At 37.4% G+C, this 27,649-nt stretch overlaps 1 long non-coding RNA gene and 1 other non-coding gene across 3 annotated transcripts; both read left to right on the plus strand.

Moving 5' to 3' along the window:
- Positions 1-24,653, plus strand: LOC145988053 (uncharacterized). Of its 2 annotated transcripts, none has more exons than XR_014441700.1 (3): positions 1-100; positions 8,825-8,997; positions 24,323-24,653. It is a non-coding gene; the product is annotated as an uncharacterized LOC145988053 (long non-coding RNA). The 2 variants fall into 2 exon arrangements; XR_014441701.1 differs by lacking the exon at positions 24,323-24,653 and adding an exon at positions 13,136-13,894.
- TRNAL-UAA (transfer RNA leucine (anticodon UAA)) lies at positions 2,856-2,939 on the plus strand. The gene has a single exon. It is a non-coding gene; the product is annotated as a tRNA-Leu (tRNA).
- Positions 24,654-27,649: the final 2,996 nt, after the last annotated feature.

Consider the following 27,649-nt stretch of genomic DNA (forward strand, 5'->3'; position numbering starts at 1 on the left):
AAACGGAAATAGTAGGGAAGAGCCTGTCAGCTAGGCACACGGTGAGATTCGTAGGCCTAGAGCAAAAGTCAAGCAAGGAAAAAAATACCGTAATGAATAGGTAGGTGGAAATACTTTATATATTCTTCATCTTTAAGTTGCTAAAATGCATATTCATTGTCAATTGCGGGCGGGTAACAAGTATTGATTTTTCTTGCCCCGAGCATTTCGTGCTGTGAGCTTAACAACCGGCAAGCATTTGTAAGCTCCCAGTGTAAACACGGACAGTACAGATGTTGTCAACGTTTATTGTCACATAGGGCATTTCTTGTTTTTTTATTTCACTCGCAGCGATTTTAATAGCCGCGTATCTTATTGTGCATTCTCGTAGCTGAATTTTTGACAAAATAAGCCATAACATGCAAACTTGACGTGCGTGTGGGGTGAAAGTTGAAACCAAGAATACTGAAAGTGAAATGAAACCATTGCACTGCCGGACGAACGATGTTCTGTCATAGTTTTTGTTTAGTTTTCGCTTCTATCCGTTCATTGCTAGTTATTAATGCTGGCGGATGGAGTAATTTTAATTAACTAATGGTCCGTACAGCTTCAACAAATGTTTTCTAAATCTCCGTCGATAACCACTATTTTACGTCACCCCACTAACTCTCCCAGTTAGTCGCGAAGATGAATATGAATTAAAGTCTTCTAGCCTCGCTTTTCATCCACTTTTGGCTGATCGCGACGACGTGGATGAGTAATTATATGACGAATTTGATGAAGGAAAACTCACAAAGAAGAAACATACGAAGACCGGGATTCGAAACAGGAACCGCTGGCGTCGCAGCGCGCTGTGCTAACCACTCCGCCACGGAGTTGGCTGGTGAAAGAATAGATGATGGTATGCTTTATCAGGATTCGAACGTGTACCCCTGCTTTTTCGATACGATAATCACATCGTGACAGCGCCGCAACAAATCCATTCAATACTTAACAATATTGATAGGAGATAAGAAAAAAAGATCCTCTCATATTCCTGAAGGAAACAACACTGCTCTCCTATTTTCACATTTCTCCACTCGTTTCAGTGCACTAATCGGCAAAATATGACAAAAAAGTCCTGTCCGTTCTTTCTGACAACTATGGTTATCTCAGAAACTGCAAATACAAAAGTTGGTGAACTGATAAGACATACCAAATAACAGCTCAACAAAGCAAAAACCAACTCATCAGTCTGTCCGCAACAATCGATCAAACTTGTTGATATCTCGGAAACTAGCAAATGTGAAAATCTAAAATTTCCACCAAGAAGTCCTAAATTAATTCGATTTGTTCGTTCGTCTGTTTGTGGGGGTCAAACAAGTCAAAGGCAACAATGAATATATTTTTATTGCCATGATATATCCGAAACCATTCGACCTATATGAAATTTCGTGGGGCGAAGGAACCCTGAATCTTGTGCATCTTATCTGTCCTATCGAAACAACTGATGCTTGTAGACTTCTCGGAAACTACAAAAGATAGAAACATAAACTTAGGCTGACAGAAATATCTGCCTAACAATAACCTAACGTGATATAACGCCTCTTGATCTAATCATGCCGTCTGTCTGTCTATGGTGGTCAAACATTCGAAAGTCACTCTATATATGTTTAACCTTCGATAGCTCAGGACTAAATAAAGCTACAAACATGTAAATAGGCGTTCCAGGAGATATATATATACAGTGTCAGAGAAATATATGCGTACGGTGTCAACCTATTTCGTGAAATTTTTCCCGATTAGTCTGTTAATTTGTTAATATCGACAATGCAAACATTCTATATCTGTCGATTACTCAAAAACGACTACGGGTGCAAAGATATAAACTCGGGATTTCAGAGAGTACCAAGTGCTAGATTAGTGGGTTATTTATTATCACGCTAGATCAGTCCGTCTGTCCGTCAATGTGAGTTAAAAATTGAGAACATTCTCGTAGGCAATAAAAGTAGATATTTTGTTGATAAAATTCCGATAAGATACAGGGCCTCCCCGATGGCGCAGTGGTAGCGTCGTCGCCTTGTAATCAAGGGGTCCCGGGTTCGATACCCGGTGGAGGCACATAGTGGTTCGGATCCCACTTTAAACTGTAGGTCCAGTCCCGATTAGCCTTACTGTGCATAAAGTGGACTTAAAACACCAAATCAAACCAAACCAATCCGATAAGATAGCCATTTTTATGGAACTTTAGTTCGGTTTAGCTGTGTAGGAAAATTTTGTGTAGTCAATTCGCATTCAAATTCCAATTAATTATAATGTAAATTATCCTCAAGGGCAATTCGTTAAAAATCTATAATCAATATACAGGGAGAGAGAGATGTACCAACATACTCGGTACCCATGGTGCTTATCGCGGGTACATAGTACCTAGGTACATGCAACTCCAACAGTTTTGCTATTATCATCCGCCAAAACGTATCTTGCACTTACCGAAGAGAGGGACATAACCCTCTGAACAAGGAGGGGGGAAAAAATCACTACAAACCACATTCACGGCAAATAACTACCTGTTTGTACAATATAAATTAAGATATTCTGTAAGAGATGCCTTATATTGGGAGATATATACATTATTTTTAATTCATTATAATAACGAGTAGGAGGGGATGATCGCCCCTTGAAATCCCTTATTCACAAACACCGAAGACCAAAACCATGTATTAAAAGTTCTCTTTTATGACGAAGGTTAAGGCCATATGTTTATACTGAACTACGTAAAGAAGAAGAAGGGTGCATAAATAACTTGTGATCATGTATATATATATTTTTTAGAATGCCTAGTGCAGGAAAGTGCTAGATATGTGTAAAAGTGCATTTGTCTTAGTCGATCGTTCCAAGTCAGGTTGGCCGAGCGGTCTAAGGCGCCAGATTTAAGCTCTGGTTCCCGGTTGGGAGCGTGGGTTCGAACCCCACACCTGACAGATGTATTTTTTTTCGCCACTTTTCCTCAATAAATTGAGGATTCGACAACTTTTTCTATGATTATAATTTCTCGGTTATTACTTTTCTGGAACTCAATTATTTTTTTATAAATGAACAAGGTATAAAATGCTTCGCTAAGTAAAAGTGGTTGTGTTGAAGTCCATCAACAGAAATTAACTGTAGCAGGGTTTAACTGTTATTAAGTTATATCCGAGCCATTTATATTTGATCATTTACGAAGGAATCGAACCTGAGACCATGTTGTTTGCATAAAACGAACCCATGACCTATCGGGGAAGTTCATTTTTATAGCTCAGCAGTAGTGTGTTAGCATGTTCAAAACACATCGTGTATTTGTTACGACACAATGTTAAATTTCTCACTAACCTATTCACACTACCTTGATTTTTCGGAACCCGTATTTTGATATATTTAACCACAAAATATGGCGCCTCCCAGGAAAACACAAAATCGCTTTGAAAAAAACTGATTGATTGATTGAAGTATGTTATTTTAGGTCGCTTTTCTGCCACTTTTGGCTAATTGCGACGATAAGAATGAGTGATGATATTATGAAATTGATTCGAACCCGGAACCTCAGGCATGGAGGTGGTGAATAAATGCTCATAAACCTAAGAATACTTTCAGCCCAATATGACCTGTATTGAATGAATTGGATTCGCACAGCTTTCAATTGATGAAAGACAAATTAAACTGATGTAATAAAATAAAGAACTCCCAGTTTTAATCACACACAAACACATTGGCTTCCAGAATAGTAGTTCAGCTTATGATACTGAAGGTTTTGAAACTGCGATCAGAACTAGATACACAATTTTGTGTTGCTAATTTTGTCACAGTTATGTATAAATTGAACGATTCTGAACAAACCGTTTACAGTAGAACATTGTTTTTTCTTTCTTAAAAGCTATTTTGCTTGATTTGAGTAAGGGGGTTCTCCCTGGTTTTGTGGACTCACTTAATAGGATTTAAAAGCTAGAAGTTATCTTTATTAACCCTTTTCCTTCCGTCGAATTCTGACGTTTATCATGTTCCTTCCTTTGCCACTTCCGGCGGAAGGCGACGAGTCACATTGTTGTGTCTGAGGTTGTGAAAAGCGTCAAAAAGAAATACCGTGACGAAATCACCATAGGTTATTTTTAAGCTTCCTTTTCTGACCATAGAAGGACTTACTAGTGTCTGCCGTACTAGCCTTTGTTGATACCTATGTAGTTCGAGTATGCATAGTTGCCAACTTGAACGTGAAGTCGCTGGTGGCTTTGTAATGCAATTGGAAACAAAATTTATGAAGTAGCGAGCGATCGTGCTGTCTTCTGTAGGTGTTTTTAGCGAGTAATGCTGAGAATATACGATTTTTATTATCATCTGCGTAGATGCTCCTAAAAGGTCGTTCAGATACGTCCAGTTTTTTTAGAGGCACTGGAAGCAAGTGCGAAGTAGGCAATTCCTTTCATAAATATACCACCCAGTTAAATAATTGATTTTAATGTGAATTTTCTTCCTCTTAAAAGTTATTTAATATTATTAAGCAATTAACTTTTGCTCTTGTCCACGGTGAAATAACGAACAGCCATTTTTTTTTCAATGGAAATGCAGTGGCATATTAATTATTGTTTTAATCTACAAAGTTGAAATTGATTTATTTCAATTCGAATATAAGTAACTATTTATTTATTTCGACACACATTTTAATTTATTGATGTCAAGCACCTGCATGTAAGATATTATTCACTTTTTATAATCACCTTGGGGAAACTTGCATCGATACAATACTTTTAACTTTAAAGTTTAAAATTTACAAATATATTTGGATTGATTGAGAAGTTTTTACAGCTACATTCTAAAATCCAATGTAAATAAAACAAGACCACCAACATCGGTCGCACCATATTTTCTAAGATATGCATAAGGGGTGGTACCGAGTCGAGGCATATCTTAGCCTTGTCTCGAAATTCTGGACGCGACAGAGAACTGCTAAAAAAGATACCTGGAAAAATTTGGGAGTTTTGTTTTTATGAAATTGTAGATAGACACCCTGAGTTCTAATTTTGAAATTTGAAACTTCATAATGAAGAAAAATGGTCTTTCATTTACTACGAATATTTGGCTACCATCTGAAGCACGACGAGGTGCATGCTCAGATAGGCTAATCGAAATTGGGCGCACAGATAAATGTGAGATCTGAACCACCGTGTAATGTGTCCCCCACCCCAACCAAGGAACGAGCCCAGGGCCCCTTGATAACAAGACAACAGTATTACAGCTATGTCATCGAGGATGTCCTTATTTCCGTCCCCTATTGCTTCATTTGTCCACATACAAAAAAAATATTTCATTCACGAAAGAAGAAACAATAGCATGGAGAGGCTAAAAGATGGAAGCAAAAAAAAACAAAAAAAAAAAACTTCCTTTCCGTTGATCACAGCATCGCTCTAGACTTCCTGTGCCATCTGTTAAAACTACACTTCCGTTGCATAGCTTCGTTATCTTATTGACAGCCATTTCACTGTAATTATAATCGGAATTCGTGCTAACGTTGAATCATATGCTTGTATTTCTTTTTTAACCCCAGAGTGCGTTAGCATCGCAGGAACCACTGATTGGTTAGTGACGGAAGAGCGAAGCTTCTGACGTAACTTCACTTCCGGTGGCATGAACAACTTCGTTTCCTCACTCAGAGCAGTCCTTATAATTGAGTTTGAAAATTATCGACTTGCCTGATTTTGCGTGAGGAATAAATGCATTTCGTAAACATATTACTTGATTAGTGTGGCAACATTCAATGCATTTTCAATTATAATCCATTGGGCGCACTATCATTGCTCCTTTTGTCAAAAAGGACGTTTATTATTTGTCTACAAAGCTCTTTGCGACCCAAATTTATTCCGATAATAGCGAAGGTGGTGATAGTTACAGAGTGTTATCCAGCCCCCCCCCCCTCCAAGTGAAATATTCTAAATCCACCTTCTTGTCTATCCTAATAGTCTGCATGATAAAATTTCCCAGGAATCCCAGGTTTGAATCCCGACTTGGGCAGTGGTGTTCTTTGCTTTGTGAGTCTCCTTGCATCAATTTCTTGGTATCATCACTCATCCTCATCTTCGCGATTAGCCAAGAATGGCAGAAAAGTGAAGTATAAAATTAAGCAAAATCAATCAATCAATCAATGATAAAATTTCAAAATTATATATAGTAAAGCGGCAGATGCACACAAAGGAGATATTAAGAAAGAGAGAGGCAAGGCAAAGCAGATTGCAATATGTTTTGAAGGCATATGAGGGGACGTTGAGTTAAAGCCCTACACGTTCCCCATCTCGGTCATTTGTGGATGTGATGTGATCAGCACCACGTTTTCCCCTTTACCCCCCCCCCCCGCAGGGCTTTGACAATATTTTAATTGATTCATTAGATTCTGGATAAACCCCAAAATAGTTCCATGAAGTAACATTCCCACCTGTAACTACGCACCTCGGGAATCGAACATGGGTCTACCACGTGGCAATCAGACGCCTTACCGACTGAACCAAAGAATATTGAAAGAAAGAAAGATAGAAATAGAAACAGAAGGAAATAGAGAGAGAAGCAGAAAAATATAGAAAGAAGAAGAAAGAGAAAAATAAAAGATAGAAAGAGGGAAAGTTATAAATAGAAAAGAAGGGAAGAGAAAGAGAGAAGCAGAAAATATAGAAGGAAGAAGGTAAAGAAACAGAAAAGATAGAAAGAAGGAAAGACAGACAGAAGCAGAACAATATAGAGAGAAGGAGAAAGAAACCGAAAAGATGGAAAAAAGGAAATAGGATACGGAAAGAGGGAGAGGTACAGAAAAATATAGAAAGAAGGAGGTAGAGAAACAGATAGAAAGATAGACAGAGTAATATTAAAAATAGAACGAAAGGGGGAAAGGAACAAAAGAGAAAAAGGGAGAGAATGTGTCAGCAAGAAATAAACAGAATAAGGGCGAGAGAGAAAAGAAAGGAAGAGAGCAACAAAGATAGTGGTAATAGCAAACTTTCAATGACAACTTCTATCACCGCCTTAGAGTTAGGCAACACAAATATCGCCTAGCGGAGTTGCGAGTAATGGGTAACCAGCATACTGAGGCGACACAATGCTATTGAGAAAACAGGCCATCCGAGAGACACGAAAGTGACAAGCGACACGTGCAGCTTTTGTTGTCAATTCGGTACGAAAAGTTGCATTTATTTCTGTAGGTTTGTTACGATGTGATATGTATCACTCGAGACTTGTCACTTGTCGCGTGTCACTTTGGTCTAAAAGCCCCCATCAACACCCTACGACGTTAAGGGTTCCGGGTTCGAATCCTGCCCTTAGCATGTTCTTTGTGAGTGTCCCCCTAATCGATGGTCATCATATCATCTATGGTTTTCATCTTCGCGATTAGGCAAAAGTTGTAGAAAACTGAAGTAAAATAAACTAAATTAATGTGATAGTCCCCTTATATAGTCTTGCATTCAATAGCAAATGCTTAGCTTGTCTTAGACCAGTGTGAGTTTAAGAACTTCACACATAAAACGTGTCTGGTATAGAACATTGCTCAAATTGAACACTGACATTCACAACTTCTACAGTTAGTTCTGATATTATTGGAGAACGGTTTGAACTGCATTGAAGTAACTATGCGCGTTATCCTTCCTCCAAAGCACTTGTCATATCCTAACATATTGGCAACCCGCTTAACTTTAACGTGTTACGGGGTTGCTAGTGAGGAAGGGGCATATGAATTGCTACAGAATCAACCGGAGTCGGCTGAACATTCTTTTTAATTCCTTATTTTCTGATATAGACTGGCCGTGAACCGACCCCATCACATTTCCTATTTCCTGTTTCTCTCCCTCACACACATATACATGCATGTACGAGTATTATGTGTTGTATTTTTGTTATTCAGCGTCGATTTTCTGTCATTACTGGCTAATCGCAACTTCGGTTGCGAAATCAAACGCGCCTTGGTCTATGTATCTGTATATGTGTGTGTGTGTGTGTAGTGATATCGCAAATTATAATTTTGTCTATTGTCTTGTTGGATTTGAAACACTGAACACATACACAAAGACACATGTAGAGGTTAGAGAGAGCAACATTCCAAATATTTCAATACTTTTCAAGTAAATTTGCTGTGGTACCAAAAACAATAGTTTTTGGTGGTTCTGTACCAGTAAAACTTGATCGATGAGCCGCAGGGGACTGGGGAATATATTTACTGTGATCGGGGGAGATAATAACATTTAATATAAATCTAAATACTATAATAATGCAAATTTGGCCTAGGAGGGCATTACTTTATCTACTTCGTCAAAGACGTTAAGTGGGTAACTTCCCCACGGGCCACCTCCCGCTCCTTCCTGCGCCCTAGGGTCGAACCTCTTCACATTGGTTACTGAACGTGTCTTTTCTTTTCAAGCTAGACTTATGCTGTAAAGTTATTTACACTTTCTCTGCAATGTGTGGGCAGAATGTGTAGGTGATTTAATTAAACGCGTGTGTTTCCTCTCTACGTGTGTTTCGGCGTTTAATATTGACTCATATTCCAGTATCTTGTATATTTTCCGTACGTAGGTGAACAACTGCATTTGAGCTGGAACAAAAACAAAAAACTTCCGGAGGAGAGGGGGAGAGCACATACCTGACGTGACGTTGCAGTCGTCGATTGGATCAGGCAGCTATGGCGTCATCACTGCAGATATGATGTCAGAAAGGAAAACATTGGGACCGTGACGTCATATTTTGCTCTTGTCCCGAACTTTTCATTATCCTAATTTGAGTGGGATTATCTTTAGAGTGGAAGTATAATGATAGTTTTTTTGGAGCCTGGAAATGTTCATGTTTCTCTTGTATTTTACAGGCAGAGGAATGAATAATGAATCTTTTCCTGTAAATCTGCCGGCGATCAATATATCGCACTGGATCGGCCATCTTAGTCCAGGCAACATTTGAAGATGTGCTCGACCTGCTTGGAGGAGTCTTTTCGGGAGTTCTTCCCTTCGCTTTGGCACCGAAAATGGGCTGACTTTGAAGGTAAGATAGCCGTGTTGCTCTTACTGATAATATATTTTGTGAAAATCTATGTTTTAAAAATGCCGCAATCATATCCTCCTTTCTAGTATTAACTAACCTGGCCGTGATACAGTCGCGGACACTTCTGGGTTATAATAATTCCATTAACTTTCAATGGAATCGTTACAACCCAGAAGTATCCATGACTGTACAATGCTTTCTGAGAGAAAGGTAGTGTAGAACATTGAATCCGGTATAAGATTTAAACATTTGCTTTGGAGGGGGTGGGGGAGGTGACAATTCTTCTCACCCAATGTTCTGTCTAGTGTTCATATAATAATAACAACAATGATGTGATGATGATGATGATGATAATAATAATAATTATTATTATTATTGCTGTTAATAACTGTTACTAGAAAAAACTTCGAAATTTTATGTAAAACTTCATATTGGTTTCCTCGTACAAATATTACCCGATGGAGCAGTGCGTTGTAGCCTTATAATCAATCACGGAATCCTGGCTTCAGTACCGGTGGAAGCACGTTGCACAATACTTTGGATCTCACTTTATAAACTGTAGGTTAGGGTGTATCGAAAAAAACTTTTTTTCGAAATGTTAAGGTGGCTAGTGCGGAAAAGTGGCCATTTCTGACGAAAAACACGTCTGATTTTTTTAAGATTTTTTGGAGGTCGTTTAGGTGGCGCGCATCGACCTTGATAGTGATTTGGTTATGCAACACGCACAACAATTTCACAAAAAATGTCATTATTAGGCTATTTCATGTCTTATTTTCTGCATTATGGTCATTTATTGTTTTGTTTATGGCAAATATGTTACATTCGTGCCTTAGGGGTGGTTTCCTATGCTGTTTACGTATGCTTTTGCTCAAAAATTGTCAATTTGAGGCTAAAAACTCCATTTTTTCTATTGATGGTTTCCAATTGGTTTCGACTGTGTTTTATTCGAAAGTTTTCCGATATAAAGACTAAATAAAATATTTTGACTTTCTAATTGCTAAAAGTTCCTCAATTACTATCCAGCGCTTCGCTTATTTTCATAGCTTATTATGCTCTGAAAATAACCCAGAGCTCACCACGAGGAGGTGGCTGGACTGCGAGCTCCACCCATGTTGGCAAACATAATTTTACTAAGGGGCAGGCCAAGATTTTCTTCTAGTTTTCTCCTTGAACTTTATAGTCACTTTTTGTTCGAAATGTCGGCATATGTTCTCTAGATTACAATTTCGCTTTGATGTAGCCATCACGTGCGCTGGCGCCGAAAACGGAAGAAGCAGCCTCTGTGATAATTTTCACAAGTCGCTCCACTCCTTGTGTGTGGCAGGGGAAGTCTTGAATTTCCGCTATTTTTTTGTTTTTAATGTAGTCATCTACTTCTTCATTTGTAATATTATTGGTCAACGGAGGCTCGTGGAGGGAGCACGAAGCTCAATCAACCATGTCATAGTATTGGTCTGCATTAAAATTGATGGTTGGTAAAACAAAAGTGCGAATTCTTTTGCCTTTTTTCAATCCTCTTGCTTTCTTAATTCTTTGCCAGCCAAAACTTCTTATTTCTGAGTTTTGGTCGGTTATTAAAGCCAGCAGGAGATTTTCAGGATGGGCGAAGAATGCGTTTTGTTGAATGACCCTATGAATCAGATCTCTCAAGTGGTGTGGGAGAAATCGGGACAAGTAGATCAAAATTCTAGAGGTGTCGGGCTCCATCAGTTATCGATGGTTCCTTCTTGATCCCAAACCACACCTGTGCGTACACCTTCATTGTGTAGTATTTGACTGACGGAGCTTTAATAACCGACCAAAACTCAGAAATAAGAAGTCTTGGTTGGCAAAGAATTAAGAAAGCAAGAGGATTGAAAAAAGGCAAAAGAATTCGCACTTTTGTTTTACCAACCATCAATTTTAATGCAGACCAATACTATGACATGGTTGATTGAGCTTCGTGCTCCCTCCACGAGCCTCCGTTGACCAATAATATTACAAATGAAGAAGTAGATGACTGCATTAAAAACAAAAAAATAGCGGAAATTCAAGACTTCCCCTGCCACACACAAGGAGTGGAGCGACTTGTGAAAATTATCACAGAGGCTGCTTCTTCCGTTTTCGGCGCCAGCGCACGTGATGGCTACATCAAAGCGAAATTGGAATCTAGAGAACATATGCCGACATTTCGAACAAAAAGTGACTATAAAGTTCAAGGAGAAAACTAGAAGAAAATCTTGGCCTGCCCCTTAGTAAAATTATGTTTGCCAACATGGGTGGAGCTCGCAGTCCAGCCACCTCTTCGTGGTGAGCTCTGGGTTATTTTCAAAGCATAATAAGCTATGAAAATAAGCGAAGCGCTGGACAGTAATTGAGGAACTTTTAGCAATTAGAAAGTCAAAATATTTTATTTAGTCTTTTATATCGGAAAACTTTCGAATAAAACACAGTCGAAACCAATTGGAAACCATCAATAGAAAAAATGGAGTTTTTAGCCTCAAATTGACAATTTTTGAGCAAAATCATACGTAAACAGCATAGGAAACCACCCCTAAGGCACGAATGTAACATATTTGCCATAAACAAAACAATAAATGACCATAATGCAGAAAATAAGACATGAAATAGCCTAATAATGACATTTTTTGTGAAATTGTTGTGCGTGTTGCATAACCAAATCACTATCAAGGTCGATGCGCGCCACCTAAACGACCTCCAAAAAATCTTAAAAAAATCAGACGTGTTTTTCGTCAGAAATGGCCACTTTTCCGCACTAGCCACCTTAACATTTCGAAAAAAAGTTTTTTTCGATACACCCTACTGTAGGTCCAGACCCGATTCGCCTATCTGAGCATAAAGTGCTTTTACGTGCATTCACTGTTTCATTGCGTCTTCATTGTACAGCGTTTTCATTTTTCGAGAATTGTTATAGCATTTTGCAAAACTATATTACTAATTTGCTCGGTCTACAGAATATACTATATAATGTTTATATTTATATATTTCTATTTAATAAATTAACATTTGCATGATATTTTTATACAGGGAGGGCCAAAAAGATGTTACCACTTATATGGCGTCCACTTTGAAGGTGATGTTTACTGAATGAACTGAACTGCAATGCAGCCTTGATATACACTTTGTGCCATTCACATACATACACATATGTAAATTACAGTGAAAATAAATATCTAAAAATATACTAACCATATGTAAATTACAGTGAAAATAAATATCTAAAAATATACTAACCGTATCTTCAACATACCCATTTCAGTGGTAACATCTTTTTGGCTCTCCATGTATATATGAACTTCTAGAAAGAGTTCCATCAGCTCAGTCAGTGATATATGAATGATTGATTGAATTAAAATTGTTGGGTGCTTCGACACATATGGCTATTTGGTATCCTTGAATGCATACGAGGAAATATCCCCTTATCTAAAATTCTTACCTAAGAGTTTAAAAGAGGGGTGTAAAAAGACCCTTGGGAAAATTTAAAAGTGCAAGATTCCAAAAAGAGACTTCCACAAGACAAACAACACATTAATATGGTTGTGTACTTAGTGATTTATCCACACATCCCCAACACCCACCCAAAACATCATCAATACCCTGACACGTTCTTTTCTCTTGTACAAATGTTTATTGTTCTTTTCTAATTACTTTTGTCGTTGTACAGATGTTTATTGTTATTAATCTCTGTTATTCATTTTGTGATTCTTGTGGTATTTAATATTTAAACCTATCACTGATAATGTCAGGATAGTGATTGACCTTTATGTACATATCTTGTATGAGCTGTTGCCATGGGAATTACGACTGTGTTTTGTCTTTAGTTTCGGGTTTGTGAGACTAACTATCAACTTTAGAAGAAAACATTAAAACAAATAAAAAACAATAACGATGTCCAAAGTCGACAAGTTAATGTTGACAGGGACAAAAAGAAGAAGAAGAAGAAGAATTCGGGTTTGGAGTTTTAAGAAGTGGTTATATAGATATGGGAAAAACTGCTTAGCGGTAATCCCAAGTAAAATGTAAATAAATAAAATAAGAAGTGGTTATGCTGAATTGTAAGATGCTGTTATCTCAATTGATTTATTCACATAAGTATTATTATTTTGCTAAGAAGTAAAATATATTTCTTTTCTCCTAGTGAAAACTTGACTTTGATTTTTTTGACCAACGAACGAACAGAGATATTGCCCATGCCCAGAGAGGCATCACGTGAATGCTGCGAGTCTTCATATGATCATTTATATTGTATTTTAGTTAAATAATCATGATTTTTTGACTGAAAGAACGTGTAACCCTCTAAATACATACTTACATGAGTTACAGTTTTCCACCCCTACCTGGATAGAAAAATCCGTATAAATCTCTGAGCTTCGTCTTCCTGTGCAATTATATTATACATTTAAGAGTGAACATCTTGACTGGACAACATCACTTGGTTTCATTTTTCTAACTATTTTAACATTTTAACATGCTTTTAGATTTTATGTCGTTTGCTAGTATTTGTAAGGATAATATTCACATAGATAAAACCCACTGCACAATAATGTTCGTGTAAAAAAAAATTCAAATTATGCAAATTGTGTGCGTAAAAGTAACATAAGCTTTGGTTAAGTAAACCAGATATACTGGAGTATAGCCTAATCCGTCCCCTAGTTATCGCCTGTTGACTATAATGCTATCCCTATAATTTGAAATGCCCTACTAATGCACTACTCTGTTTTTAATATCAGCATTCCTAATGTAATTGTTGAGTGTCCGGACGAAAGAATACACCAATCAGCACGACAATAAGAACTTTACCAACCCCGAAATGCAATCATAAATACCCCATTACAATACAGTCATTTACTTGCTCACATGAACCGGACATGCAAAAAGCAGAAATTTTAAAATTAAACTCACGTTACATTCATAGCAGGGTGAATGAAAATTCATTATTTTTATTTTAAAAAATCATTTTTGATGATTTTTTAGATTTAAATCAGTTTTTCTAAATTTACATCAATTTTTTTAAAACCACGCTTAAAATTGCTCCTGTGGTTTTTGACACCATACTAATAGATATAGTTTTTCTTTAGAACGGCTTTTCTAGTAATTGGCCCTGTAAAATATTTGAACAGTTTGATTAAAGCAAATAAGAAAATTACATGTAAATATACATTTTTCTGTTTCTGATACTGTACATATGAACCTACTATGGAAATGTTGTTGAGTGAGTGTGTTAATGAAACTATCATAATTTCAGTAACTCTTCTTCCTGTGAAAATAAAACATTCTGGATGTGCTCTACAAATGTAACTTAAAATATTTTTATAGTCTTTGCAGCTGAATTTCGGCATTTTTTTAAATGATAGTTTGCGAAATATCAGCTGCCATTTTTATTTACAGTTTAATGATAATGACACTATTTACGGTTTAACATGACTTGTATTTTGTATATTTTTCTACAGAAAATGTTTGCTATTTTTGCCCATTAAGATTATTGATTTTTAAATCAAGAGAAATGTAAGTGTGTTTACAGTTTGCACATTACATTCCTTTCGTATGAGCTTCACACCATCAGTACATATATTTTGTTTCCTTTCTTTTTCTTTCTTAGAGCCTAATAAATGCTATTAAATTATTACAAGATTAATGTACTTTCACCAGAAGTAATTCTGATAACTACAAATTACTTATGTACATTATTCTATAAATTATTTATTTAAACTGAAATCTGTTTTTTAAAAAAATCACCTGATTTAAATCAATCCATCTTGATTCATAGTAAGGTTGCAATACAAGTTAGTTAAGCGAAAAGTTCTAACCCAAAGAAGTAGAAATGGTGACAAAATGCGGAGGAGTACTTCAAGCATATCTGCATTCCTTCTGTGAACTCCTCCCTATTTCCTTTGTTTTTCAGGCAGGTAATTAAACAATACCTGAAGAATGTGCACTTCTTGGATTGTGTATGTCTTAGGGATGATATAGAAATGAAACGAGACGAGATTTGACAAGTGTCAGTCTCATTTCTAGTTCTAAATTCCTTTGTCGTTCTCCGTCTCGTATCCATTTATAATACATCCATCTGGTCCCCTCTCGAGTCTGCAGCGTGTCATTGCATAGACCTTTGCAACGCATATAGGCCATGAAGACAAACAACTTTTCTTGATAACGTTTTTTATTTCTACGCTACGAACCCTCAAAAAACTTAATTTTATCCTGAATATATATGCAAACTCGCGGCGCAGGCGAACAAATTGGCACCAATTTATTGATTTTTTTTAAAAAAATTACTACAAACAAAATATATGACTTTCCAATTATTAATCAGGTATATGTAACTTTGTATGTGTGAAGTAGTTGGTTAGTAAAGTTGGTTGAATAATTTTACTTCGCTTTTCTGCCACTTTTGGCACATGATGCTATGATGAAGGGACACTCACAAAAGCTCAGACTGAGATTCGAATCCAGGATCTCTGGCGTCGTAGCACGCTGTACTAAGCAGGTCGACTTGGATAGTAAAGTAAATTTGTTTTAGGTAAAATTTTCAACACCATACCACTCTATAACAAGACCGTGAGTCCCCAGACACTAAATCTAGTTAGGTCCGACGCACCCAACAATTTTAAGTCAACCAATCAATCGTCTCGATTACTTGTAAGGTCGTCTCGATGACTAAGAGGACTGTTTTAAATAGCTGTATATGTGATAATTGTTTGGTAACAACAGGAAATGAAAAGTATATTTTAAACAAGAAGGAAACGATTGTTTCAAGACATATTAAGATTTCCTCATACAATTTATATTTTCCCATTTCTGACAAAATTATTCGATTTACCTTTATTTGGCAACACTGGGGCTACAGCACACATACCTACTAGACAAGTTACTTCTTGTCTATAGTTTGTTTGATCAGTCTACCGACTTCGCAAGCGGGCAGTCGTGGGCGAGGTGATGTATGCGATACATGACGGATTTGGCGAGGGGAAGAAAGAAAAGAAAAAACTTTCACCAACAGCAAAGTTGTCCCAGTAATGTACATGTCATGCGGATTATGACTGCATCTGCTAGGTTGAGGAGAAAGTGGATCTTCTTCGCGGTTTTTTTGCTTTCTTTTCTATATATATTTTTTTACCTTCGCGCAGGTCTCTTTTCTTCTTCCCGTCGTGCATTGCGGCGTACTTCACTTCCTGTTTTATCACAACTGAAGACAATTCGGTCGCGCACCTTTGTTTAGTCTCTTCGAGTGCTTCCTTGCTGGCGAATATAACACAGGAGTCACGAATTCGTTTACGATGCACGTTTCGGAAAATGGACTCAAGGCCCGCTTTAGACGAAATCATTTCCTTTAACATTTCTGCTAGCACAAATGCTACGTAAATGCCTCCAAAAATCTTACAGCAGTTAGTACTTTACACGGAAGCATTTCATGTAAAATCTCGGCACGTCGAGTTACACCAATGGTGAGTTCACGTTGTTTACGATTGAAACAACTAAAATTTTCATCCATACGTGTGCAGTAAACGCTATAAAGCATGTATTTAAGCAGTGCCATTGTTTTGTACCTAAAACAATTTAATAGGAAACCATATTCCTCTCGGGTGAATAGTTATAGTGTTTTAAAAATGTGAAGTGATACATTGTTTACATGTAACGCGGCCGCCATTACACCTGCAATCATGACCTAGAAGTCGCTTCTGATTGGTTATCCTCCGAAAAATGCCACGGAAATACGGTCGATCCTATCTTTGAGAAATGCCATGAAATATGCCATAAGATTTTTCACTTTACACGGTAGCATTTTGGTCATGGCGTAAATGTTGAGAAAAATGATAAGGAAAATATTTTCGTCTAAAACAGGCCTAAGGCACTCACTCAGTAAGGTTCAGCAGCAGCATTACACGAAACGTTACATTTAAAGTAAACTGAACTCCGTGGCAGAACAGCCCTTTAAGGACCACGGATCTACCAACGGGATTGTCACTGGGTGACAAGCCGGTGACTTTGTTTTTCTGTTTCGGTTATTTTACGTCGCTTTTCTATCTCTTGGATTAATCGCGACGACGAGAATGAATGATGAACTCGTGTAATGGATGCTGGGACAATAGCCTGCTCCAAAATTCCCAAAATCTGAAAATTTAGCAAGTCATCCCCAAGTTGGGTGACATTGGACCTAAAAACACTTCACACGAGATTTAGGATCCGAGCGACATTTTTCAACCGTGCCCCACTCATTTTTTATTTTTCCCGTAAAAATAACATGCCTAGAATGTAGACATCATCGCCGAACGTGTTCTATGACCCTCAAAGGGTGTTATCACTTTCATGTTCTTTTAAACTTGAACTCAAATGTATTTCAGAAGGCCATGGAAGAGTCACAGAATGCATATTGATTGCAGAAACCTTACATTAGAAATTTTTCTGTATTCAACATTATAATATTATGTTTAAAGAAAAAAGAGTACAACTTAAGTACTTGCTTAACATTAGGAAAACTAATTAAAGTCACCTAACAATTGTTAGGCAAATACCTAATATCACACACTTAAAAGTAGTATTCTTTGTACAGGGTGAGTCAAAAGTCCTTTAACAGCCCTTATAAAATGTAAAGGAGCTATGCTTGGTGCATTTGGTCATGATAGAAACAGGTTGGGCCCATGGGTTACCATAGTTGGGCGTGTGTCACGTGTATCCTGCATACATTTGAGTTCAAGTAAAAAATAAAAAATAAAGTGGTCACACCCTTTGCTGGGAGATGCCTACATTCTAGGCATGTTATCCTTAATAAAACATGAAAATTCTGACCAAGGCAACATTTATTGTATAAACAATATACACTGAAAACGTAACGTTTCCATCCTCTAACAGGGTCTTCTTCAGACGAAGATTCACAATAAATTGATGAAAGATGATGGTTGGATCTTTCATCAATTTATTGTGAATCTTCGTCTGGAAAGGAATTGGTCAGAATTTTAATGTTTTATTAACATGGAAGCAAGGCTTAACAGTGTTACCATATTATCCTTATGGGAAAAATATAAACGTTTGGGGCACGGCTGAAAAATTTCGCTCGGATCTCACACGTTGTGGGGTGTTTTTAGATCAATTGCTTTCCTCTAAAAAAAAAAAAACCGGGATTTTGCAAAATTTTGGACCAGGCTACTGCGACAAACACAGAGTTATTGTAATGGTGTTCCTTACAACCATTTGTGTGTGTTATTTTAACACCACTGAGGTTAAACATTGACACTTTAACACTCCATTAGGTCTTGCATTGTTGTTGTTAGTAAGTCTTTGGTGGCAACTCGGTACCATATATTTTTAGAGTATTGAAGAAACTAACGAGGGAACACGCAGAAAGATACACCTATGCGGAGGCCAGAACTCGAATTCAGATCATGAATGGAGCACTCAACTTGCACGATTACTCATGAGAACGTTTGATACCAATGTGATTATTTGGAACATTTAGCAGGCTGCGACAATTTAAGTAAAGTAAGTAGCGAAGTAATACAACGAATTCGCAAGACATCCTGAGCGATAACTAAGAAGAATAGACGGTCTAGAAGAGAATAACAGTAAAAAATAGATTAAAATAACCAAGAAAAGATGATAAATAAAACATTCAGAAAGGAATAAAAAAAATGAAAATCAGATCAAATCAGGACACCCACACCCACACATACATACATACATACATATATATATATATATATATATATATATATATATATATATATATATATATATATATATATATATGAATGGCTTATTGCAGAAAGGGACCTGGGACACATTTTTGAGGTATCGGAGTTAATTTTTTCATCTCCACTGTGTCTAGCAGCATACTGCAGGGGGGTGCATTGAGGGTTGCAAAATTAACTATTCATTATGTTGAATATTTGAGCCAACAACGGCACATTTCTTTCTTACACTATTAATATTATACGATTTTTCATTGTTTTTCTCAGAATTGTGCAAAAGTGACTCAGGTCCCTTTCTGCAATAAGCCATTCATATATTATTTGAATTGTAGTTTAAAGTCCACTATATGCACAGATAGGCTAATCGGAACTGGACCTACAATTGAAAGTGTTATCCGAACCACTGCGCAATGTACCTACACCGGGTATCGAACCCGAGACTCTTTGCTGACAAGACAACGACGTTACCACTATGCCATCGGGAAGGCCCTTGTACATATATTTATTTATTTATTTATTTGTGTGTGAGAGAGAGAGAGAGAAGTGAGAGGAAGTAGGAACAGAGGACAAGGAGAAATAGAGAACGAAAAGAGAGAGAGAGAGAGAGAGAGAAATAAAGCAAGTAGGTTGCAAAGCAAAAGGGAAAGAGCGATTTTAAACAAAGAAAGAATTCAGTAAAGTTAAAGGAAGGGAAGGTGAATAAAAATAGGCTCCATTACGTTAAAATGAGGAAAGAAGGAAAAGAGGCAACAGACAAAAAGATGAAAATAGAAATGATAAAAATAGAATGGAAATTCAAGAAACAAACATGATGAAAAAAAGAGAGAAGAGTACAGAAAAAGCTAAAGTTACAATGGTGTCATAATAAATTAATGAAAGTAAACAAAAAAACCGAACAGTCTGTCATCGACCTCCCTGAATCAGTAGCAATTCCTAAGATCATACCTGCATGCTGAAATTGTGTCTAATAACTTTAAAAAAAAAAGAGAAACAAGGAAACGACCGTCCCACGCAGGGTTTGTCTGACAAGCCGCCCTCAAATTTCCCGACGAATGAGGCAAGAGAAACTGTTTTCGAGGCGTAGGCGTCTGTGCCAAGGAACCTGCAAGGGAGGTAAACGAATTAATGATTCACCCTTTGAAGTGCTCCGTAAAAAGCTGCTCCCTTTCATTCAAATTATCAGACAGCCTGGTACCTCCATCGTCTGTCATATCTTTTCTCCTCATTATATGAATAATAATAGTTATGTGGAAAGATTTCTGAATAACTATTTAATTCTGTGCATTTCCATCGAGTGGCTAGTTCTGACCAATGAGATTAAGGGATGAGTAGTCGAACTACCTGTCATCAAGCCAGAATTATCGTACATGTTTTAGCCTCTTCTTCAGTGTCTTGAATAGCTCATACAAAATCAATAACAAAGAGTGTTTAGCCTAAAGTAGGCTATCACAAATAGTTACATCATAACCGTGGAGGCTAACTTGATAGCTGCTCCACACTAAATGAAAAATACCGAGTCCACTGGTTCGTGACGTCATTCGGAAATAGTTACCCCCCCTCACCACCAATCTGCAGCATTTCCTTAAGAAGATAAGTTGCGGTTTCCGACTTAATGAGGAAGGAATGAGACGTGGTCAGCATCTTTTGAGCACACAGCGCGAAAGAGAAACTTGCAAGATTTTCCAGATGTTATTACTGAAGCATGTAGTTCCATCATTAACCACCAGGTGGCGTTAGTTGCAAGGATGGCGGCTTCTCGTGTCAAATTTCAGAAGGTATTTTTGTAATGTTTGACGGTAACAAACGTTCAAGAGACGTTCAAAGGAAACGGCAAAATCATCAACTGGCACCACGGGTTACTGGTGTGGGGGAAAGAAGAGTATATTTTTCTTGTAGGCAGTTACGAGCCGCCATTTTTACAAATGAAAGCAACTGACAATCCGGCTACCACACATCTTTTTTTTACTTTGGACATGACTTACATTTTTTTTACTGTACAGCATCTTGGAGGAATTTGTAAGAAAACGTAAATGCCCTACACTTTCGCGAAATTACATAGTTTGCAGTATATTAAGAAAACACGTCTTTCTAACTAAAAACAGAAAATATGAAGACAATTTTAGACAGTATGCTTCAAACTAATTGTTGTAGGGTTGTTACCGACATCTGGTAAAAAATTTCCCGCCTCTTTTTCCGATTTTAGTGAATTATATCCCGATTTTTGGGATCCCGAACAGGAAGGAAATTTAGAATGATAGTGTATTTAAAGTGCTTGATTCTCGAAGCTTTCTTGGTCATGAAAATAATTAATTCTAATTCCCTTTTTAAATCTTTGTATTAGTTTATCTCGGAAATACAGATATAATTTACGTGAACTCCCGAAGTCAATCTCCTGTTACCAGTTTCATATATAAAGGTAACCCCCTATCCAAATCAGATGCATTGATTGGATTACTACGAAAATTCCACTGGCAACTACTTCTAGTACACGGTATATCTCGAACTGTAACAATCTTTTTAAAAATAGCAAACAATTACATTTTTGGAAAGCATTGATCATCTTACCTACTTGTTAAAACTAATTTTTACTTTTGTAGCTGCTGGTTAGGAATCAAATATCTCTCGCGAATAAAACCAAACATCAAACGTCTGGAATCTATCCTGGGAACTTTTATAAATAGAAAGAGCGTCAACTCGGCTCTCGGTTGTAAACGAAGAGAAAATAAGTGGCAGAAAGCTGTACATTTATGACAATGAAAATAAAACCACTCGCTCAAAAATAATTGGCATCACCCCTCACCACAACTTCTCTCATTTGCCACCGCCGACGCATTATTTGAGAAACAAGAGAGCAATTCTAAATCTAATTCTCCAATAGAGGACGATACTATTGTCAGAAAAAAAAATCATTCATTTCTCTCTAAATTGATTGTTACGGTGTGGGTGAAAAGAACATAGATCCGACAATGCATTATTTTTAGGCTGATCGTCAGAACTCCCGAATAAAAACAAACCCCCTTCAACTGAAGCCGAAGACGAAATCCGTTCAACCAATAATATTTCCTCTGGATTACGAGGGCGATAAGTAAGTTGTATAGAGGGTTTCTTTAGCAAACGCGAATGGGGAAAGGGGAGGGGCAATGGGATAGCTATTTTGAGTGGGAGGGTGATATCACATATCAAGAACTTATATATGTGCGATGCATGTGGAAATTCTGTAATGAGTTTAATTTTTTTGTTTTAAGTCTACTTTATACATACATAGGATAATCGGGACTGGACCTACAGTTTAAAGAGGGGCCCGACCCACTATGTGCCTCGTTCGGGTATCGAACCCAGGCGATGGGGTTACCACTACGCCATCGGGGAGGCCGAGCCGACCTTCGTGGTGGAGTGGTTAGCACAGCGCGCTGCGTTCCAGGTTCGAATCTCAGTCTGGGCATGAGCGTTCTTCGTACCCCTTCATCAGTTTCATCATATCCTCCTTATCGTCGTGATTAGCCAAAAGTGGCAGAAAAGCAACGCTAAATAACAAAAGATCAAATCAAATCGAGGAGGTCTACAAAGTTAGAGACCAACAGTAAGAGAAAGAGACGAAACACGCGTGAAAGAAACAGGAGGGAGGGTATAGAGGAAGAAGACAATTGGATACAGAGAGAGAGAGAGAGAGAGAGAGAGAGGTTTTAGTTACTGAGAGGAAAAGAGAGAAAAAGAGAAAGATAGAGAGGCAGAGAGTGAATGAGAGAGATGTTAAATAATGTTAACTAGTCTGTCTTCCACAAAATGGGGAAAAAATCAAGTTATAAATCTGGAAGGGAAGTATAAAAATGCAATAAAAACTTGAAAATAATGACCAGCATCCCAAAAGGATCAAAAATGTAAATAACAAATGATGGGACACGGACTGTAATTGTGCTTCTTATGACCTTCAAGGTTCCAGAAAAATAGAAGCTCTGATTATATAACCTTTACTATCATTGGTAGCTGTGGTTACACTAAAAAAAATACTGAGGAAATACCGTTGGTGTAGGCATACATGAAACTCACCTACGCTTTGGGAAGATTCGCATATAGATTCCTTAGAATATAGAAACATTTCTAACAGAACGCAGTCTTTTCGTATAAATAGAATGATGCTAGAGAAATCTAACAAAAAGATTTCCCAACCATGAAAACGTTTTTGTTGCCGCGTATATTTAGAATCGCACCGTCGAAGGATGTCTCTAATTTAAAGGAGAAAAAACAGCTAGTTTTTGTGCCACTGGTCTAGAAAATTGAATTACATCGAACTACGTAACGTTACTTCATCGATCAGCTTCTTTTTTTTTTTCGTCAGAAACTTTTCTTGATGACGTCACAGCCAATTCAAGCGGATACATACGCGGAGCTCGAAAGCGGGAAGGTTCAAAATAGAATCTCTTTCTCTTTCCTTTCTTTTATCTTCCGAGTTTTCTCAGTCACGGGGCCCGGCACGCACAAAACAGTGACGTCGCTGGTTTGACGTAAGGTTCCTCTAAGCGGAATCTTATTTATTGTTGTCATTTGAGAATAATAAGCTGGTAGGAGGTCGGCTTGATTGATCGTAGAATTGAATCCAGAAACACGTCATGCTAGGCGACCAAAATACATTAAAGCAGTGTACATATTTATACATATATATACTTCTCGATATGACGCCAGAAATGATGTAACTTATGTGGGTACCTTAAGAGGGAAGCAACTTGCCTATACCAGCTATTTTCAAATGTATCAAATTGGATGTTGAACGCACCATGCCATTCTATTTTTCAAATTGGCAATTCTCTGAGCAACTCCAAACTAAATTCAATCTCCTGGTTATTCTTGAGTAACATCCCCCCAATACAGGATGTGACATTTCATAAGGTCAATCATACTGATTTTTTCTTTCTGTAGTTGATAAGCAAGGGCGTTCCGATAGCGGGAAAGGTTGAAGGATCGAACCTTGCCCAAAGTATTTTGCAGACCAACAATGTCTTGTGCACTGTCGATAGATGTTTGTGATTGTCCTTTCATCCATTTACTCTCATCACCATTCACCCTCATCTTCGCGATTGGACAAAAGTGGCAGAAAAACGAAGTAAAGTAAATCAATCATTCATATTGGTTAGGTTTAAGTTGGAGCTTGACATGAAAGTTAGCTAGCTTGAACTAATTATGCCAGCTAAAGTTAGTTTTAATTATATACATGAACTAGCTTTCAGGTATAACTATTATACAGTACACGCACGTGCGCATGCGGCTTTTCTCTGTTCAAGCCCATGTTGATAAGCTATATTATGTTTATTGACCCCCGCTAAGGTATGTCCCACGTAGCACCATACATTCCACGCCACCCGCTCGATCAGTGTTATCGCAGTGTGTAGGCCAGAAGTTTTAACTTGGTACAATTTCCACCACTAAACTGTCTATCGTCAGAAAGCTGTTGTTGACAAACGTAGGTTTAGTCCAAACAGGACGACTATCCATGCTGTTGTACGATGTTTCTGTTATAATTACATTCAACACACATACACCCCCCCACACACATATATACATATATATAAGATATAGGTTGATATTTTATGTATATTCTATCAGTGCTGTAATTTATATTTATCAGTTTTTCTCATTGCTTCCAGATACATGACTATAATTCGCCAGTACCACGGTGGAAGCGTTATGCACAAGATGAAACCATTTGAAGAAAACCATGGAATTCAATGGAGACCTCACTACGTGGAAGCATTACCGTCTGTTGCGGAAAATTATGAACAAATTAAGTGGATAGCTTGTTTCTAACACCTTACTGCAAAGAGATCTTTTACACATTGGTGGAGAATGATTCGAAGCGAAATACACATTCGATTCCTGTTTGTAGGTATAATATCATCCTTATGAGAATAAAAGGAATAAGCAACATGTCTGCATTTAACTGATTAATTCATATTGTTGAAGTGTACACTCTTTGTTATGGCTATTAAATAGAACAGAATAGAAAATATTTCCATTTACTAATTTACTACAGAGCGAGGTTAAGCCTTATACTGCTTTAACACCTGCATATCTGGACAATTAAAAGAAACAGTACATATATTTTTTACATTAAAGTTAAATGGTGTAACATGAATGATTATAACACACTTAAAAAATTGAAGTAAAATACAATAACTGACCAACTTGCACACACATATTTTAAAATCTGACTAAAATAACATATACGTATTACGAAGTGTTCACAAAATACAGGTTAATATCTTGTTGCTGTTGTTGCTTTGACGTATGTGACAACATCAATTGTTTTTTTTGTAATAAAAATAATATAACGTTTCAACTGTCACGGATTCAATTACATTGAGAATTCAAATTTTCGACATTCATATAGCTTTGAATCTAGACGAATTAGCGGGCTAGAAAGGAAAGAAGAGCAGGGATTATTCACTGTTTCAAAAGTCATCGATCTTGTACCGACTATGATTATATGCCAGCTAGTGTTGCCCACGAGACGAGACTTTGGCCTGTCTCGTCTCGTGGAAATGCTGTGAAATGCTGTCTCGTCTCGAAAATATTCGTTTGTCTCGGGACACATGATCAATCTCGTCTCGTCTCGAATTTTTAAAAGTCTGTCCCGTCTCGTCCCGTGGGCAACACTAATGCCAGCATAAGCTCACTGTTAACGCATACACATGGTTACATCACAAAGTAACATGTCACCATTCACAAAACCTGGAATAACGATCCTGGGATAATTTAATATAGAAATAGGCATTATGGGAAAATCATTACCCTTTCTTGAGTAATAAACTAAAAATATCTTAATATTTTAAACATTTTCATAATGCGTACATGCATGTGTTTATTCGTATCATAAATCGTAATGTACAAAATCAGATCCAAATACGAGGCATATTCGTAAAGTAAGTACCGTTTGCAAATATTGCCGCTGTAACGCTACAGTTGTGACCGTGTTCGTTCTCACTGACGTCCTTCATCCGTTAGTAAGCAACAGGCACTCGTGGGAGCAGGTCATGCTTTTTCCTCGTAGTTTTCTGAAGGTTTGAAATGTTCACGAAAATCATTGGCCCGCCGACTGTGAAGTCCGGTCTGTGATTCGTTTTCTGAATGCAAGAAACGTGAAACCGGTAGACATCCACCGTCAACTGTGTGAGGTCTATGGAGAGAGTGCAATGAGTGAAGGGATGGTGAGGAAATGGGTCTGACACAGTTCACGATGAACCAAGGAGCGGTCGGTCATCTGTTGTGACCGAGGATTTGGTGCGTGCGGTCGACGCGGAAATTCGTGAAAACAGACGCTTCACAATATCTTCGCTTTCAATGGAATTTCCACAAATTTCAAGAACAGTCCTCTACGAAATTGTGACAGATCGCCAGGAATACCGAAAATTGTGCTCAAGATCGAAGCAGCAGTGCATGGATGGCTTTCATCACAGGCGGGAACATTCTATGATGATGGGATACAAAAACTTGTGCCACGTTACAACAAATGCCTGAACAATGGTGGAAACTACGTAGAAAAGCAGTTTAAGGTCTGTAGAATGCAATGAAAATAAAAAAAGGTACGAAACTATTTTACTTTCTTTTTTACACCTCTTCGGTACTTACTTTCCGAATATATATCTTACAATTTTCATGTTATACGAGAAAGGAACTGATTAAGGAGGCAGAAAGGTGGAAAAGTTTTCTGGAGAGTGGAAGACATATTTATTAAAAGCAACGGGTTTTTATAGGTTATCGAGAATTAACAGCATTTATTTATCTACTTTATTTTCTTTACATGGGGATAGTGAGGGGCGAACTGGTCACTTGAGGGATTCTCACCCCCCTATTCCCCACTGGCAAGGTTCCTGGATTTTCCTGCCATGACTAATTTAACTAGAAACAGCCAGACCCGATTCATCTGTCAAGGGAACTTTATAATAACTAAAGTTTAACCCCTTTGCACACGCAACAGAATTTCTCATTCTGTGCCGGTAGAACCTGAACCACTTTCACCACTAGCCCCTGAAATACTAGATGACTGGACGAGTCCAAACACCAAAGGGGGGTGGACAGAAACCTGCTGAAAATCACACTTTGAGCTCCATATCAGTATGGGTTCAATTATTTACTTTCGCTCGATTTTTAAAAATCTTTGTTAAAACTGTACCGTTTTCACCAAAAGTTTCAGGACAATGACATTTTATACTAGGCATCCCAACTTCCACAAGGAGTTGGTAAGTTGCCTGTAGAGTTCCATGTAATTTAAGGGTTACCAGGTGAACAATGTGTGAAATGAAGTAGAATAATTGCAAGGCATTAAATGTTTGAAATACAAACAGTTTCATATTATGAAATGTGAATATCTGAAAAATGACAGTCTAATTAGCATAAATCATTTTTGTTTTATTTTCTTTATAATTTATTTTAAAAGCAGGTTTTATGAGCAGGCAACAATTCCGAAACACATGAATCTCTGGACTTCGTTCTGGATTCATTTGGAATTTAATGGAACGGAAAATCATAAGTTTGTAAGGTAAGCATTTCAAACAAAGAAAATTGCATTACAATGTCCCTGACAAACCAACTGGCAAATCAACGAATTGGAGTAACAGTCTCATTCATCTCATCCATTCAACTGGAATTTTCTTACATTTTGACTTTAGTGGTGTTGATTTGTGTTGCATTCGATAGGGCTATCAATATTAAGATTTGAGCAATTAGCGTCCAATTATAAGCATACCTAATATGTAAGGTATCTGAAGTCAATATGACCTACCTAAGGTTTGCGATTGTTTCTAATGGCGTACAAAGTCAAAAAGGCAAAACTAATTGCAAGATTCAAAAGAGAGAACATTTCTGGACGTTTACTGAAAACACTGTTCTACAAAAAAAAAACTTTTTTCTTTTTTCTGGAGAAAAAAGTTCTGATTCCTATTGCAAATTTTGCGCTGATTTCAATTCTGTATTTA

This window comes from Lepisma saccharinum, chromosome 1 (genome assembly GCF_977018435.1).
Source record: "Lepisma saccharinum chromosome 1, izLepSacc3.1, whole genome shotgun sequence".
In the NCBI taxonomy this organism is placed as follows: Eukaryota; Metazoa; Arthropoda; class Insecta; order Zygentoma; family Lepismatidae; genus Lepisma; species Lepisma saccharinum.